The sequence below is a fragment of the Sapajus apella genome, unplaced genomic scaffold (assembly GCF_009761245.1).
Source record: "Sapajus apella isolate SASKATOON/1434 unplaced genomic scaffold, GSC_monkey_1.0 scaffold9, whole genome shotgun sequence".
NCBI classification, from domain to species: Eukaryota; Metazoa; Chordata; class Mammalia; order Primates; family Cebidae; genus Sapajus; species Sapajus apella.
In genome coordinates, this window is record NW_022436949.1 from 8,341,278 (window position 1) to 8,358,824 (window position 17,547).

General features: G+C 35.5%; 1 long non-coding RNA gene across 1 annotated transcript; it reads left to right on the plus strand.

The window, feature by feature from the left end:
• Positions 1 to 898: 898 nt before the first annotated feature.
• LOC116551267 lies at positions 899 to 16,842 on the plus strand. The gene is made up of 3 exons (XR_004268815.1): positions 899 to 994; positions 9,484 to 9,487; positions 16,831 to 16,842. It is a non-coding gene; the product is annotated as an uncharacterized LOC116551267 (long non-coding RNA).
• The last annotated feature ends 705 nt before the right edge of the window (positions 16,843 to 17,547 follow it).

Consider the following 17,547-nt stretch of genomic DNA (forward strand, 5'->3'; position numbering starts at 1 on the left):
CCCTTGTACTCTTTTCATTTTCTGCAAAGGGTTACTGACTTTGTGATGTGAAGTTGCTGCCATTCTTTCTGTTCTAAACATGGACATCATCTTGATTTTTAGGTAGCTCTTTATTAGGCTCATTTTCTAGCCTCTCGGTCTCTGCTGGCTACCCTATTGTTTACCACTTATTTTTCTTTTTCCTCGATTTGGGAAAAGTTTATAACATTATAAACTTATTGCACTTCTTTTTTTTTTTTCTCTTTGGGGAAAGTTATAGTTTGCTTCAGTGGCACATTACTGGATTTGACTGGAGTTCCAAATTCTTATGTTTCCTGGAGATAAGTGTCTACTCAGAAAGAGTTCTCCTCTTTTTTTATGAGAAAAACTTTGACTCTTGTAGATATTCTTCAGTTGATGACAGCATGACCCTGACTTTCTGAAAAGCCAAACCAATATTATTATTGGATATACAGTGCATGCTAAGCATAGATATACCTACAGATAAGAGTCGAGGAGAGGGTTATAGAGTTACAAAAATGGATGAAGCTAGTTTTAGCCTACCAGTTTATTTTTAGAGCATCCAATGCTGTTCTTACATTTCCTCCACTAATAATGTTTGAAAACATGTGATATTTTGTGGATGAATTTGGAAAGCAAGTTTTTTTAAAAAACAATAAATTATTGTTTACTACCTACTCCTGGTAAAGTGACAATATCTCAAAGAAATCAGACAATCTTAAGTACAAGGACAGAATGTTATAAACATTAGATTTAGAAAGGTTTGCAGTAATATGGATGAAACTTGAGGACATTATGTTAGGAGAAGTGAGCCAGGCACAGAGAGTTAAAAAGTGCATCTTCTCACCCATATGTGAAAGCTAAAAAAAGTTGATCTCATGAAAATAAAAAGTAGAACAGAGAATAACAGAGGTTGAAAAAGGCAGGGAAAGAAAGGGATAGGGAGAGATTTGTTAAAGAATACAAAACTATAGCTAGGTAGGAGGAATAAGTTGTAGGGTTCCATATCACTTCTGGATGACTATGGTCAAGAATATTATTTAATGTAGCTTCAAGTAACCAAAAGAAAGATATTGAATATTTCCAACACAAATAAATGATAAATTCTTGACATGATAAATAGGCTGATTACCCTGATCTGATCACCATATATTAAATATATTGAAACTTTGCTATGTACTCCGTAAGTATGTATAATTATTATTTGTTAATCAAAAGGATAAATAAAATAAATATATTTAGAAAGGACAGGTATTTATGCATTTAAGTCATAATTCATTTATACAACCATTAATGGATTCAAAGTTATCAAAGGCAGCTATAGTGCTTTATGATGTTACAAATAGTATAACTACATTGATTTAAATTATAAAATAGAGTATTTCTTTAAAACCTGGATTGTATATATGTAAGTTTTGTGCTGGCTATTGACCACTCAGTCCATAAAACAAGTGTCATCAAACTAAAAATGATTGAAATAATACAAAATATGTTCTTTAATGCCCTTGGAATAAAATAAAAAGTCAATAGCAGAAGCAAATTTGGCAAATTCAGAAATAAGTGGAAATTAAGCAACATATTAGTACATAACAATTTATTGTTCAAAGAATAAATCACCAGATAAATTAAACAACACGTTAAGATAAAGAAAACAAACAAACATAACATACCAAAACTTATGGGATGCACAAAAGCAGTGATCAGAGAGAAATTTATTGCTGTAAAACTCTAAGTCAAAAAAAGAAATAGGGTTTCAAATTAATAATCTAACATTCCACATTAAAAAACAGGGAACAAAAAAGACCAAGCCTAACCCAGAAAAATAGAAGGAAAAAATAATAAAGATTAGAGGAAAAATAAATCAATAGAAAAATAATGGAGAAAATCAACAAAATCAAAACTTGATTACCTGAAAAAACCTACAGTATTGACAAACTGTAATCATTGGTCAATTTGGAGCCACAAAATAAGAGATTCCAATAACTGAAATCAGAAATAAAAGATAATATATCACTGGCTAATCAAAATACAAAATGGATTATTATGGAAAGTGATGAATAAAAAAATTAAAACTCCAGTGCAGTACCACCTTACATCCATTAGGATAGCTACAAGCAAAAGCAGACTATTAACAAATAGGTGAATGGCAACAACATTACATCACAAATCAGTAACCCTTGTAGAAAATGTCAAGAATATAAGGGAATGAATTCTTATTAAAAAAAAATTGTCCTGATGAGATATACTTCATTCCAGCAGACACTGATAGTTTTTATTAATAAAATATTAATAAGAAGCTGGAATCCTCACAAATTCCAAATGTGGATGTAAAATGGTACAATGGTTTGGAAAACAGTTTGGCAATTTCTCAAAAGGTTAAGCATAGAGTTTAATTTATGACAATGCTTCTCTTATGTATGTGCCAAGCTAAACTAAAACATATAGCCATACAAAATTTGTATATAAGTGTTAGTAATAGCATCATTTATCATAAGCAAAATATGGGAACAGTTCAAATATTCATTGTGTCGGTCCATTTTCATGCTGCTGATTAAAGACATACCCACTACTGGGTATTTTATAAGTAAAAGAGTTTTAATGGACTCACAGTTCCATGTGGCTGGGTAGGCTTCAAAATCATGGTAAAAGGTAAAAGGCATGTTTTACATGGTAGCATGCAAGAGAGAATCAGAACCAAGTGAAAGGAGAAACCCCTTATAAAAACATCAGCTCTCATGAGCCGTATTCACTACCATGAGAATAGCATAGGGAAAACCACCTCTATTATTTAATTATCTCCCACTGGGTCCCTCCCACAGCATGTGGGTATTAAGGGAGCTACAATTCAAGATGATATTTGGATGTGGACACAGTCAAATCATATCATTCCACCCTGGCCCTCCCAAATCTCATGTCCTCACATTTCAAAACCAATCATGCCTTTCCAACAGTCTCTCAAAGTGTTAACTTACTTCAGCATTAACTCAAAAGTCCATGGTCCAAAGTCTCATTTGAGACAAGGCAAGTCCATTTTGTCTATGAGCGGTAAAATCAAAAGCAAATTAGTTACTTCCTAGATATGATGAAGGTATAGACATTGGCTAAATACACTCATTCCAAATAGGAGAAATTGGCCAAAACAAAAGGTCTAAAGTCCCATGCAAGTCTGAAATCTTAAAACTCCAAAATGATCTCCTTTGACTCCATATCTCATATCCAGGTCACACAAATGCAAGAGATGGGTTCTTATGGTCTTGGACAGCTCCAGTCCTGTGACTTTGCAAGATACAGACTCCTTCCAGACTGCTTTCATGGGCTGGCATTGAGTGTCTGCATCCTTTAGAGGCGCACAGTGCAGGCTGTCTGTAGATATACCATTCTAGGATCTGGAGGATGATGGCCCTCTTTTCATAGCTCCACTAGGCAGTGCCCAAGTGGGAACTCTGGTGGGGGGGCTTCAATGCCACATTTTCCTTCTGCACTGCCCTAGCAGAGGTTCTTCATGAGAGCCTCACCCTTGCAATAAACTTCTACCTAGACATCCAGGCATTTCCATACATCCTCTGAAATCTAGGCAAAGGTTTCCAAACTTCAATTCTTGATTTCTGTGTACCCACAGGCTAAACATGATATGGAATCTGCCAAGGCTTGGAGCTTGCACCCTCTGAAGCCATGGCCCAAGTTGAACCTTGGCCCCTTTTAGCCATGGCTACAGCAGCTGGGACTCAGGGCACCAGGCACAGCAGTGGAGCACTGGGCCCAGCCCACAAAACCATTTTTTCCTCCCAGGCCTGTGGGTCTGTGATGGGAAGTGCTGCCAGAAAGTTCTCTGAAATACCCTGGAGACATTTTTCCCATTGTCTGTGATTAACATTTGGCTCCTCGTTACTATGCAAATTTTGCTTGAATTTCTCCTCAGAAAATGGGTTTATCTTTCTATCACATTACTGGATTAGGTTGCATATTTTCCAAACTTTTATTCTCTATTTCCCTTCCAAAATTGAAAGCTTTCAACAGCACCCAAGTTGCCTCTTGAATACTGTGCTGCTTAGAAGTTTCTTCTGCCAGATACCCTAAATCATCTCCCTCCTGTCAAAATTCCACAGATCTCTAGGGCAGGGACAAAATTCTGCCAGTCTTTTTGCTAAAACAGCAAGAGTCACCTTTACTCCAGTTCTCAACAAGTTCCTTATCTCCATCTGAGACCACTTCAGCCTGGATTTTATCGTCCATATTACTATCAGCATTTTGGTCAAAGCTATTCAACAAGTCTCTAGGAAGTTCCAAACTTTCCCACATTTTCCTGTCTTCTCCTAACCTTTCAAACTGTTTCAACTTCTGCCTGTTACCCAGTTCCAAAATCACTTCCACATTTTCAGCTGTCTTTTCAGCAATGCCCCACTCTACAGGTAACAATTTACTCTGTCTATTTTCATGCTGTTGGTAAAGACACACCTGAGACTGGTAATTTACAAAGAAAAAGAGATTTAACGGACTCACAGTTCCACATAGCTGGGGAGGCCTCACAATCATGGTGGAAGTAAAATACATGTCTTAGATAGTGGCACGCAAGAGAGAATCAGAGCCAAGCAAAAGGGGAAACTGCTTATACAAACATCAGATTGCATGAGACTTATTCACTACTGTTAGAACAATATTGGGGAAACTGCCCCCAGTGATTCAGTTATCTCCCATCAGGTCCCTCCCACAACATGTGGGAATTATGGGAGCTACAATTCAAGATGAGATTGGGGTGAGGTTGAAGCCAAACCATATCATCCACCAACCATTGAATGGATAAACAAATTGTGCTATATTCACATAAAGAATATTATTCAGCAATTAAAGGAATTAATTATTGTTATATGATACAAAATGAATGAACCCTGAAAACATTACACTCAGTGAAGGAAGTCAATTATGAAAAACCATACATTGTATGATTCCATTTATATGAAATGTTCAGAACAGAACAAATTTGTTCAGAACAAATTCTTAGACAGTAAATAGATAATGGTGTCTAGGGTGGAGAGGATATCAGGACTGTCTGTAATGGGCACCTGATTTTTGTAGGAGGGTTGAATATATGTTTTAAACTTAGATTGTGGTTGAATAATTCTGTTAATATACTAAAATCATTTAATGGTATACTTTAAATAGGTGAATTTTATAATACGTGAATTATATCTAAAGAAGTATGTTCAAATATCCCTGCTTTATACACTCCTCAATATTTAAGTTTTCATTCCTCTTAATCCCAAGAAAATGCTATTTTAAAAATAAATTTTTAAAAATGATTTTACTATGGGCAAAATTTAAAGGTAGTATTCTTACATAATCATCTTGCAAAGTATAACTACTTGGATTATATATTTTTCTCCAAACATCTTTATGTCTGATTTTTTTTTTTTTTTACTTTTTTGCTAGTTCAGTAGGAGGAATTTGGCAATGTAAATATATCATGGGTGAGAGTTATGACTATTTTGAAATATAGTAAAAAATGTATATTTTACAGGATGCTATTCAGACCCAAATTCATTTTCATGCATAAATATCTGTCTGATAGCTTCCATGAATAGCTTTTTAAAGAATTTTCCCAAACCAGGATATTTGAATCAAATAATCTATCTACATTTGTTTAAAACATGATTTTTGTTTTAGGTATTCATTTAAAACATTTAAAAACATGATTTTTGATAATATATAATGAAAGCTATTGATATATCATAAATTAATATAATTATGTCAGCTTTGTAGTTCTATTAAAGCATGTGGATAAAAATTTTTTTTCTGTTTTCTTAACTATTAATCACTTGAACAAGTGAGTATGGTGAAAAAAATAAAGACTGAAAAAAGAGGTCTGGGAGGTTTTATGATGAAAGCGTCAAGTTAAAAGCTTAATTTCTAATTCATGGAAATGACTGCAAGTTATGATCCAAACAAAAATTAATTTTTGCATCTTGGGAAAATGCTTACAATTGCATGGCTAAACATAACAGTAAGTTGACAATTGAAAGAATGTGGGCCATGAAAGGGATTAGTAAAAGTATTGAAGGCTGATAGAGAAATATAACTGGAAGGTTAAATTGTACATATAAAGATTTAAGGATAGATTTCACTCAATTTTGAAAAATGTTATTATCAATGAAATTAACATTTAAATTAACATTTAAAAATGTGTGTGTCAGATGTCTTAGCAGAACATCCACAATTCTCTTCAACTTTATCTCTCTTTTCCTATATTAATAGCAACAACCATGATGAGAGCTTCAACCATGACAACTTGCAATAGTATGATACTTTTCATATGCCAAAAACAGTGTAAAACTCTATAAAATGACATATTTTATTCAATCCTTACCCAAAAATCTGAGGTGAACACCATTGTTATCCTCATTTTTTTTTTTTTTTTTTTTTGAGACGGAGTTTCTTTCTTGTTACCCAGGCTGGAGTGCAATGGCGCGATTTCGGCTCACCACAACCTCCACCTCCTGGGTTCAGGCAATTCTCCTGCCTCAGCCTCCTGAGTAGCTGGGATTACAGGCACGCGCCACCATGCCCAGCTAATTTTTTGTATTTTTAGTAGAGAGGGGGTTTCACCATGTTGACCAGGATGGTCTCGATCTCTTGACCTCGTGATCCACCCGCCTCGGCCTCCCAAAGTGCTGGGATTACAGGCGTGAGCCACCGCTCCCGGCCCCTATCCTCATTTTTAAAATGAATAAAATATAAGTGTTGGAAGATTAAGTGACCTGACCAAAATTACCAAGGCAGTAAATGTTGGAGCTGTATTCAAATCCAGCTTTTCTGACACCAAAGTCTGCAGCTTCTAAGGCTTTCCAAGTACATGGACCTATTTACAGTTCTTTGAATAAGTTTCATTATTTCATACCTTGCACAAACTTTCATTCTGTCTGTAATATTCTTTCTTACTTTTCCCTTGGTAGACTAAGACTTTCATCCTGCAAGAACAAATCCGTTGTGTGTTCTCCTCTGTTAAGCTTTCCCTGTCTCAACCAAGCAGAATTGATGACACTTTCCTTTGTACTCCCATTGGTTCTGGTTCAAACTACTCATCTTCCCTTAACCCATGATAGTGCAATTATTTATAGTCACATCCATCTGGAACATAATGAGCATACAACATATGCTATTAAATGAATGAAGAGATGAACGAATGAGTGCCCTGCAACCATAAAACATCATGCTATTGTGACTGGAAATAGGAAATTACTACAATACTCAATGAAAGTTGCTAATTTTAACTATCAGGTTTTAGGGCACATTATGATGACTTGACAGAAGTGATTACAGAAAAGGGTTATGGAAAGAATTTATTCATATTAGTGGGGCTGACTTATTTGCATTTTTTTCTTTTACTGTATTTTGATACACATATTCTCTCTGTCACCTTGTCAGACTTCTTCCCTCCTTTCAACTTAGGTTACTTATTGATTAGGAACATAGAGTAAAGACAAGAACATTTTCAAATGGAGGAGACAAAAGAATATAACAACCTTTCATGTATTTGTACATAGTAAAAAAATTCTTAGTTTGAGACTAACCTTTGCCCATTTAGGATTAATACATGTGTGAGCTTGACTAGAAGAAGGCATGAGTTGGCCAAAATGGAGCCTTCTTGAAAAATATCACCCAGTTGGAAGAAAGGGTGAGACTTCGACATGTGACAGTTGCTCCAACTGCAATGTTGAGTATTCACAAGAGAGAGACAGCCGTAAAAACAACACTGGTACTTCTACTGATCCTAATAAACCACTCTGTGGTCTTATATGTGAATCCTAGGGGGAGTGAAAATGGTAAATATAACCTGAAAAGGCTCTTTCACTAAAATATTCTAATCAGTACTTAAATTATATTGCAGACATTTCTTAAGAGCCAAACAATGCAGTAACATAAAGGCAAGGAAGAGACTAAGGTTTCTTCCTCTTTGGTAGGAGGTACACAGTGCTTTTGATTTTTTTATTTTAAGGCTCTTAGTGTGATGACACTATGTTGAAACAACCAACATGTTATTATAAGAATACACCAAACCTTCAGCAGAGTAGTTAATAGCAGTCTTAGTGGATTTTATTGGACTTAGTGGATTTCAAGGATGTGGTGGGCGTCAAGGTTTCATTATTTGTGGGAGTTAAAGCCAGTAAACTGCATGAAATTCTAGGTTTTATGTGGAACATGACCAAGGTCCTGGATCATTGACAGTGGTGGGCATCATAGAATTCAAACAGGAAAGGGGAAAATGATGTGTTTTTGCCATCCTCATTTGAGAGTGTCTCAAGAAAAGCCTACAGAAAATAAGGTGCTACATGGGAGCGGGGTGAATCTGTTTATGTGGGCAAATGTAATTGTGTGAGGGAAGGTGGGGAGATGAAAGCCACCGTGTGAATATATTAGTGGTTCTTACCAGAGGTAGATAACTATTGATGATACCATTAATTGTGATAACATTAAAGTAGACTGAAGAAACACTATTGATACATTACCTTTCTCCTTACTCTGCGTGTATTATTTATTATTTAATCTCAGAAAGAGGTTGTATACCTGGGTATTTTAATGTAATCTGTAAAATGAAGGAGCACCACAGATTTACAGATATAATAATAATTATAACACTTTGCCATGACTTACATCTATTTTACTATTTATTACTTATATCACTGGCTTTCTTTTAAAAATGAATTTTTATTGAAATCCTCCCCCCACCCATGTTATCTCCCTCTGTGCATTCCTTTTCTGCAATGGAATGAAGTGAAATGCTCAGATTAAGGTGTGAAAAGTTATTGTAATAGCTTTAGGAGATAGCCAGCCACTTCACCATTTCATTCCAGTGTTCAACTTCTTCTCTGATGGTACATTAAGCTCCAAAGTAAGCATTATTATCTTTTCAGACTTCAGGATGCTAACTTTACTAAATTTATTATTTACTTGAGGGTAATGATACAAGTCAAGTAATAAATATAGATAAGAGAGAAACATCTCAAATTATTTTTGTCCTATCATTTTAGACAATCAGATATACAATAAATAGTAAAACTTGGGTAAAAATAAATAAATAAATGGCACAACATGTTCTTAAGAGGTTATATTGAAGATCAAGGGCTTTCAGTTACTTAAAGCCTAATGATTCATTCAGTGGTTTGCTCTGACTTGAAAGCATCTAAAATTTGTTAAGTACTACATTCACATCTTGGATTATCTGTTCCCTTTGGAAGAGGCTAATCTATTTTCATTAGCCTTTTTTTTCCTTTTCTTTTTTTGATAGGGACTCTAAAAAAGGAATTAGGATAATGTTAGATGGGTAAGAATTTCTGCATCTTTAATTTGTAAAATTTGCCAAAGATAAAGGAAAAATGTAATGGGAAAAATAATGATAAATGGTGTAATATTTTAATATTACCCTTTTTTTTTTTGAGACAGAGTCTTCCTCTATTGCCAGGCGCCAGGCTGGAGTGTACTTATTAATAGCTATGTCTAATATCTTAGTTGTAAAATGATTATAACAAACAGATTATAATATTACTATAACTCTGTGCAGCCAACACTCTTCTTTTAGTATAGAAAAAAATAGTTAAAATAATTTATAAGGGATGATAACTATTCAACTTTTCAGGTTTTCAATTGTCAAGGACTTTCAAAATGTAAATAATACCTTATAACCTTCCTGTATGATAGCAAAGAAATGAACAGGAAATGTGATTAGTTTACAAAGAACTTAGAATAAAATTTATGAGTGTCACAGTTTGATCATTATTAACAAGGTAGCCCCTTTGCCTGGTGGGGTGTTTGTTTTCCCTGACAAGTCTATTATTTAAATATTGTTTTATATTTTCTGGCTGTAATATATCTTCAGGCCTAGCCTGGGATGGGGGTTGTATCATTTTGCATTTGGTTTGCTTATTTGTCATTTTACTTTAGAAACAAGATTGCATATCTGACAAGATATTTCAGTTTATGTAATCAGTTATTAATTCTCTATAATTAGGAAAGGCAAATTTCAACTCAGCGTGAGAAATTCTGTGCACAAAAGAGCCTTTAGAACCAGACAGAACCAAAGTATTTTGCCCTGAGATAAAAGTAACTGTGTCTCAACATTTTTAATTGCTTATGTTTCCATCATATAAAGAAAACACATATTTGATACATTTTGTTATAAAATTTTAAAGTAAAATATAATTAAAATGATGTAATCATTTGTATACACAAACTGTTTCAGCCAGTGAAACTTGATGTTGTATAAGGAAGATGTCAAACTTTGAAACTTCTGCTAGCACTTAGGTGAAAAATAAGCATTTTTATATTTGTTTAATTTTAACAAGTTTATTTTTTGTAGCATATTATTGATGATGTATTAATGAAGTATACTATTGATAATCAAAAATAGGGCTTGTTTTACAAATATGTTTTAAAGTCCCAATGGATACTAGGCATTATTATAATTCCTAGGATATATAAACAAGTGAAGTATAATATTTGACCTTAAAAATGTCATACATTCTAAAATCTGATAAAATCTTTCACTTCAAATTCTGATTTAGCCACCAGAAACCATATATTTTTCAATTGTTCTGATTCTTAGTTTCCTATAGAATGGAGATACTAATCATATCTACTTAAGGGATTGTAATAATAATTAAAAAAGATAATTCGTGTTAAACACTTTCCAAACTGCTTGAAATGTAATAGGTACTCAATAGATATCTGGTTTTTATTTGCATTTCCCTAATGATTAGTGATAAGAGCACCTTTTCATATACCTTTTGACCATTTTTATGTGTGCTTTGGAAAACTATTTGGGCCCTTTGCCCATTTTAAAATCGGGTTATTTGTTTTTTGGTTATTGAGTTTTGTGAGTTCCTTGTATAATATATTTTGGATATTAGTCCCTTTTTAGAAATGTGTTCTGTAAATATTTGTTCCCAATCCAGACGTTGACTTTTTATTTTGCCATATTCTTTGCTGTGCAGTAGTTGTTTTTAGTTTGATATAGGCCAGCTTGTTTATTTTTGCTTTTGTTGCCTGAGCTTTTGGTATCATATCCAAAAAGACATTGCCAAGGCTAATGTAAAGGAGCTTTTCACCTATATTTTTATTTCTAGGAGTTTTATAAGTTTTGGATCTCACATTTAAGTTGTTAATTCATTTTGAGTTGATATTTGTGTATGGTGAAATATAAGGAATATTTGTGTATGGTGAAATACAAGGAGTATAAATTTGTGTATGGTGAAATATAAAGAATATCTTTTTTTTTGCACAGTGATGTCTAGTTTCCCCAGCACCATTTGCTTAAGAAACTGTACTTTCTCCAGTGTGTATTCTTGCCACTCTTGTGAAAATTAGTTGACCATATATGCTTGAGTTTATTTGTGAACTCTATTGTGTTCCATTGGACTATGTGTCTGTTTCTATGCTAGCATCATACTGTTTTGAATACTATAGCTTTGAAATTAGAAACGTTATTCTTCATTCTAAAGATTGCCTTGACTATTTGGGGTTTTTTAAACTTCCATATAAATTTTAGAGTTGTTTTCTTCTATTTCTGTAAAAAATGTCCTTGCAATTTTGGCAGCAATTGTGTTGAATCTGTAAATCACTTTGGGTAGTGTGTGGACATATTAATAATACTCATTCTTCCAATCTATGAACATGGGATGTTATTCCATTTATTTGTGTCTTCTTCAATTTTTTTCATGAAGTTTTATAGTTTTCAAGTGTACAGATTTCTAACCTCCTTTGTTAAATTTATTTCTAAGTATTTTATTCTTTTTGATCCTATCTTAAATGTAATTATTCTCTCGATTTACTTTTTAGCTAAATCATTGTTGGTATAAAGAAATGCTTCTGGCCAGTGTGACGGTTCATACCAGTAGTCACAGTGCACTGTTAGATGGAGACAGATAATTTGAGCCCAGGAGTTCAAGACCAACCAGGGGAACATGTTAAAACTCTGTCTCAATAAAAACATACAAAAATTAACTGGCATGATGGCACATACCTATGTAATTCCAGCTACTCAGGTGGGAGGGTTGGTTGAACCCTAGAATTCAAGGCTGCAGTAAGCCATGATTTCACCATTTCTCTCCAGGCTGGGTGAAGATTGAAACTCTGTTTCACACAAAGAAAATGCTACTAATTTTTGTATGTTCATTTCGTATCTTACAATATTACTAAATTTGTTTATTAGTTGTAAGATTTTTTTGGTGAAATCTTCAGGGTTTTCTAGATGTACAAGTATGTTATCTGTAAAAAAAGATAATTTTACTTCTTCCTTTCAAATTTAGATGCCTTTCATTTCTTTCTCTTGTCTGATTATTCTGGCTAGGACTTTCAGTATTATGTTGAATGGAAGTGTTGAGAATGAGCATCCTTGTCTTGTTCTGATTTTAAAGAAAAAGATTTCAACTCCTCACCATTATGTATGATGTTACCTGTGGGATTTTCATAAATGGTCTTTGTCGTTTTGAGGAAGTATTCTTCTATACCTATTTTGAGTTTTATCATGAATAGATATTGAACTTTGTCAAATGCATTTTCTGCCTCAGTTTGTAAGGAAAACAGAAGCAGGCCCTACCCCCTGCTGTCCTTCCCCTATTCTCCCACAACAGACCCCAGTGTGTGATGCTCCCCTTCCTGCGTCCATGTATTCTCATTGTTCAACACCTGCCTGTGAGTAAGAAAACACAGTGTTTGATTTTCTGTTCTTGTGTCAGTTTGCTGAGAATGATAGTTGCCAGATTCATACATGGCCCTACAAAGGACACGAACTCATCAGTTTTTATGGCTGCATAGTATCCATGGTGTATATGTGCCACATTTTCCTTGTCCAGTCTATCATCAATGGGCATTTGGGTTGCTTCCAGGTCTTTGCTATTGTAAATAGTGCTGTAATGAATGTACGTGTGCATGTGTCTTTATAATAGAATGATTTATAATCCTTTGGATATATACCCAGTAATGAGATTGCTGGATCAAATGGAATTTCTATTTCTAGGTCCGTGAGTAATCGCCACACTGTCTTCCACAATGGTGGAATTTACCCTCCCACCAACAGTGTAAAAGTGTTCCTATTTCTCCACATCCTTTCCTGCATCTGTTCTCTCCAGATTTTTTAATGATCACCATTCTAACTGACGTGAGTTACGGTATCTCAATGTGGTTTTCATTTGCATTTCTCTAATGACCATGATGATGACTGTTTTTTCCTATGTTTGGTGGCCTCATAAATGTCTTCTTTTGAAAAGTGTCTGTTCATGTCCTTTGCCCACTTTTGAATGGGTTTATTTATTTATTTATTTTTTTCTTGTGAATCTGTTTTAGTTCTTTGTAGATTCTGGATATTAACCCTTTGTCAGATGGGTAGATTGTAAAAATTTTTTCCCATTCTGTTGGTCACTGGTTCACTCTAATCATTGTTTCTTTTGCTGTACAGAAGCTCTGGAGTTTAGTTAGATCCCATTTGTCTATTTTTGCTTTTGTTGCCAATGCTTTTGGTGTTTTAGTCATGAAGTCCTTGCCTATACCTATGTCCTGAATGGTTTTGCTTAGGTTTCCTTCTAGGGCTTTTATGGTGTTAGGTCTTATGTTTAAGCCTTTAATTCATCTGGGGTTAGTTTTAGTGTGAGGTGTCAGGAAGGGGTCCAGTTTCTGCTTTCTGCACATGGCTAGCCAGTTTTCCCAATACCATTTATTAAAAAGGGAATCCTTTCCCATTGCTTGTTTTTGTCAGGTTTGTCAAAGATCAGATGATTGTAGATGTGTGGCGTTGCCCCTGAGGCCTCTGTTCTGTTCCATTGGTCTATATCTCTGTTTTGGTACCAGTACCATGCTGTTTTTATTACTGTAGCCTTGTAGTATAGTTTGAAGTCAGGTAGTGTGATGCCTCCAGCTTTGTTCTTTTTGCTTAGGATTGTCTTGGCTATGTGGGCTCTCTTTTGGTTCCACATGAAGTTTATGGTCGTTCTGTGAAGAAGGTCATTGGTAGCTTGATGGGGATAGCATTGAATCTGTAAATTACTTTGGTCAGTACGGCCATTTTCACAATATTGATTCTTCCTAACCATGAGCATGGAATGTTTTTCCAACTGTTTGTGCCCTCTCTTATTTCCTTAAGCAGTGGTTTGTAGTTCTCCTTGAAGAGGTGCTTTACATTCTTTGTTTTAGTTGTATTCCTAGGTATTTTATTCCCTTTGTAGCAATTGTGAATGGAAGTTTGCTTTTGATTTGGCTCTGTTTTTCTGTTATTAGGGTGTAGAAATGCTTGTGATTTCTGCACATTGATTTTGTATCCTGAGACTTTGCTGAAGTTGCTTATCAGTTTCAGAAGATTTTGGGCTGAGATGATGGGGTATTCTAAATATAAAATCATGTCATCTTCAAATAGAGACAATTTGACTTCCTCCTTTCCTAATTCAATATTCTTTATTTCTTTTTCTTGCCTGATTGCTCTGGCTAGAACTTCTAATATTATATTGAATAAGAGTGGTGAGAAAGGGCATCCTTGTCTAGTGCCAGATTTCAAAGGGAATGCTTCCAGTTTTTGCCCATTCAGTATGATATTGGTTGTGGGTTTGTCATTAATACCTAGTTTATTGAGAGTTTTTAGCATAAAGGGCTGTTGAATTTTGCCAAAGGCCTTCTCTGCATCAGTTGAGACAATCATGTGGTTTTTGTCTTTGGTTCTGTTTATGTGGTGGATTACGTTTATAGACTTGCGTATGTTGAACCAGCCTTACATTCCCGGGATGAAGCCTACTTTATTGTGATGGAAAAGTTTTTTAATGTGCTGTTGCAATCGGTTTGCCAGTATTTTATTGAAGATTTTTATGTCAATGTTCATCATGGTTATTGGCCTGAAGTTTTGTTTTTTTTTGTTGAGTCTCTGCTGGGTTTTGGTATCAGGATAATGTTGGTCTCATAAAATGATTTGGGAAGTATTCCCTCTTTTTGTATTGTTTGGAGTAGTTTCAGAAGAAGTGGTACCATCTCCTCTTTTTAGAGGTGCATTAGCTCCCACTTGAGGCCAGGGCTCTTACCTAGGGCATTTGAAGTTCCCAGCCTTCAGAAGCATTCTCAGAAGGGAGAATTCCACTGAAGGCAGGTTAAGTGGAAGAGGCATCTTTGAATAGCTGTAGGATTGGGTACTGGGCTGAGTGGGATTATAGCAGATTCAAGTCCTTTCAAGTCCATTAGAGGCATTCAAGGCATGGCTCCACTGGGTCCCATCCTGGAGATCACAGTTGCCTGCAGCCAAGACCCCAGCAAGACCAGCCTGAGTGGTGGGCCTGACTGACTCAGGCGCTATGTCATTCCAGCCTGCTCCTACCACAGCTGCAGCCCTAGCCCCAAACACAGATGTGGCCTGGCCCCAGCCCCATGGTCGGCTGCCCAAGAGAAAGGGCAGGGAAGGGAGGCAGACAGTTAAGAATAGCCTCAAGACCCTAATTCATGTATCACTATCCTGCTTTAGAAATGGAAAACCTGAGGCTTGAAGACATAAGAAGGAATATGTTCAAACTCTCAAATGCTGCAATGTAGACTCCAACAAAAGAATCTAGCAGGTTTTGGTTTTAAGGCTGGGACTTCAACTGCAGCCCTTGAAACCTCCTTCTTCCTCTGTGGTGGGGCCTGTTCCTTTGGGGGCAGTACTGAAGGTTGTTGACTGGCTCTCTTCAAGTCTGAAGCTCCTGGGATACAGCTACAGTCTCCACACTCCCACCTCTGATAGACACCTGGGCAGGGTGTGTTCTCCTCAGAAATTCAGAGACAGGCTATGCCTCCTCAGGCTGGATCACTAAGTAGGTGTGTTTAACAGCTTCCCATCCTTGCACACACTCACCCCCTCCTCCCCTGTGCACTAAGGGCTGGGGAGGGCAGGAGAGTGGAGAATGCAGGCCAGAAAGCTGGAGTGGCATTGAGTGGCATGTGTCTAAAGGTGGTGGATTTTTGCTCAGTACTGCATAGAGCTATCCCCTCCCCATCACAAGGAGTTAACTATGGAGAAGCCACACCCTGTCCATGGAAAACATGGGTAACTTGAGGAGTAGTCCCAGGACGGGAAAGAGGAGATCCCTAAGATTTTTAGTTCTGCTGCACTCAAAATGTTAGTTTGCTGTTTCCACCATCCTAGTCTATTGTGCCATAGTTCTAACCTAGTCCCAGTCCAGTGCCTCACATTGATAGAGTTGGCTTAAATCAAACTTGTAATTCTCAGTAAATTCTAGCCTTGCCATCTCTTCGAGACAGGGCCACAGTGCAGCAGAAATGGTGTTCTCTCCTAAGCTGGTAAATAATAAACTAAATTTTGTTGTATCTACCAGGTTTTCTTGGTGATATTTGGTAAGCCAGCAGTTAGCAGTCTAAAGAAAATCTGTGTGTTGTATAAATAAGTAAGTAAATAGCAGTAAGAGAAAAGAGAATATATCAGGATTCTAACTTTTGAGAACAAAATAGCCTGAAGCTGGAAAAATGATAACTATTACTACACATATAGTTCTGAAGAAAGCATATTTAAAATTTAATCACCTAAGAAGTTTTATAGAGTAGGAAGATCTTATAGAGTAGGAAGATGTGGGATCAGAAAAAAAAAAGGATGTAAATAAAAAAAGGTACATTGGAGACACTCAGTAAAAACTTAGAATATGTTGCCTAATCTAAAATTCTGAATAAAGTAAGATCTGAATTGTGTTTACAATTTTTCTTCTCTCCCATAGCTTTTTCTTTTTGTATGTCATTCTTTTTCTTTGGATTATCTTTCTTTAGCTATTTACCTTTATGATCTATTTAAAATGTTAGACTTCTTTTTTTTCAGAAGGAAAGCTTTCCTGTACCTGCAGCATTCATTTAGATGTTTCTTCTGTATGTTCCTGTGATTGAGAAGATTTACACTTTGGGCATTTTAAAATAAAATTATAAATACCTCTATTCTCGATTGCCCAGGATAGAAAATAAACGAAACAATATGGAAGATGCTAAATTGAAGGATATGGCCAAGTGTAAGAGCCAAATGGACCAGCTAACTGGAGCCCACAATTAACCAAACTTATTCAGGGTCTCTCAATTTGTACTCTGTCTTACAGGATGGAGAAGCAGAGAAAACCTTGGTGTCTTTCAAATGGAAAAAAGTAGATGAAGCTGAGCTGGACATGTCATGTGTTCTTAAATTTATCAATTAGGTTAAGTCACTCCTCCTTTCCTGAAGCAAAGGGATATGAAGCCAAAAGTTTAGGTAATTGATCTCCCTCCACTTGGATTGAAACAATGGGAATGTGGAAACGCATTCCATTATAGCAGACCTAATCATAGCACTACCTATTATGCAATTTTCTATTTACTTGTCTATCCTATTATAAAACCCCTGAAAGATACCTCATTTTCCATTATAAATGAGCACAAATCACAGTTCATAGTACATAAGAGGTGCCTAGTAAATGTTTGCTGAAAAAGTAAATCCCAGATACTATATTACTCTTAATTACACTTTTACTTTCTCTATTTCCCATTAGTCATAATAATTAAATATTTTATAAAACCTCA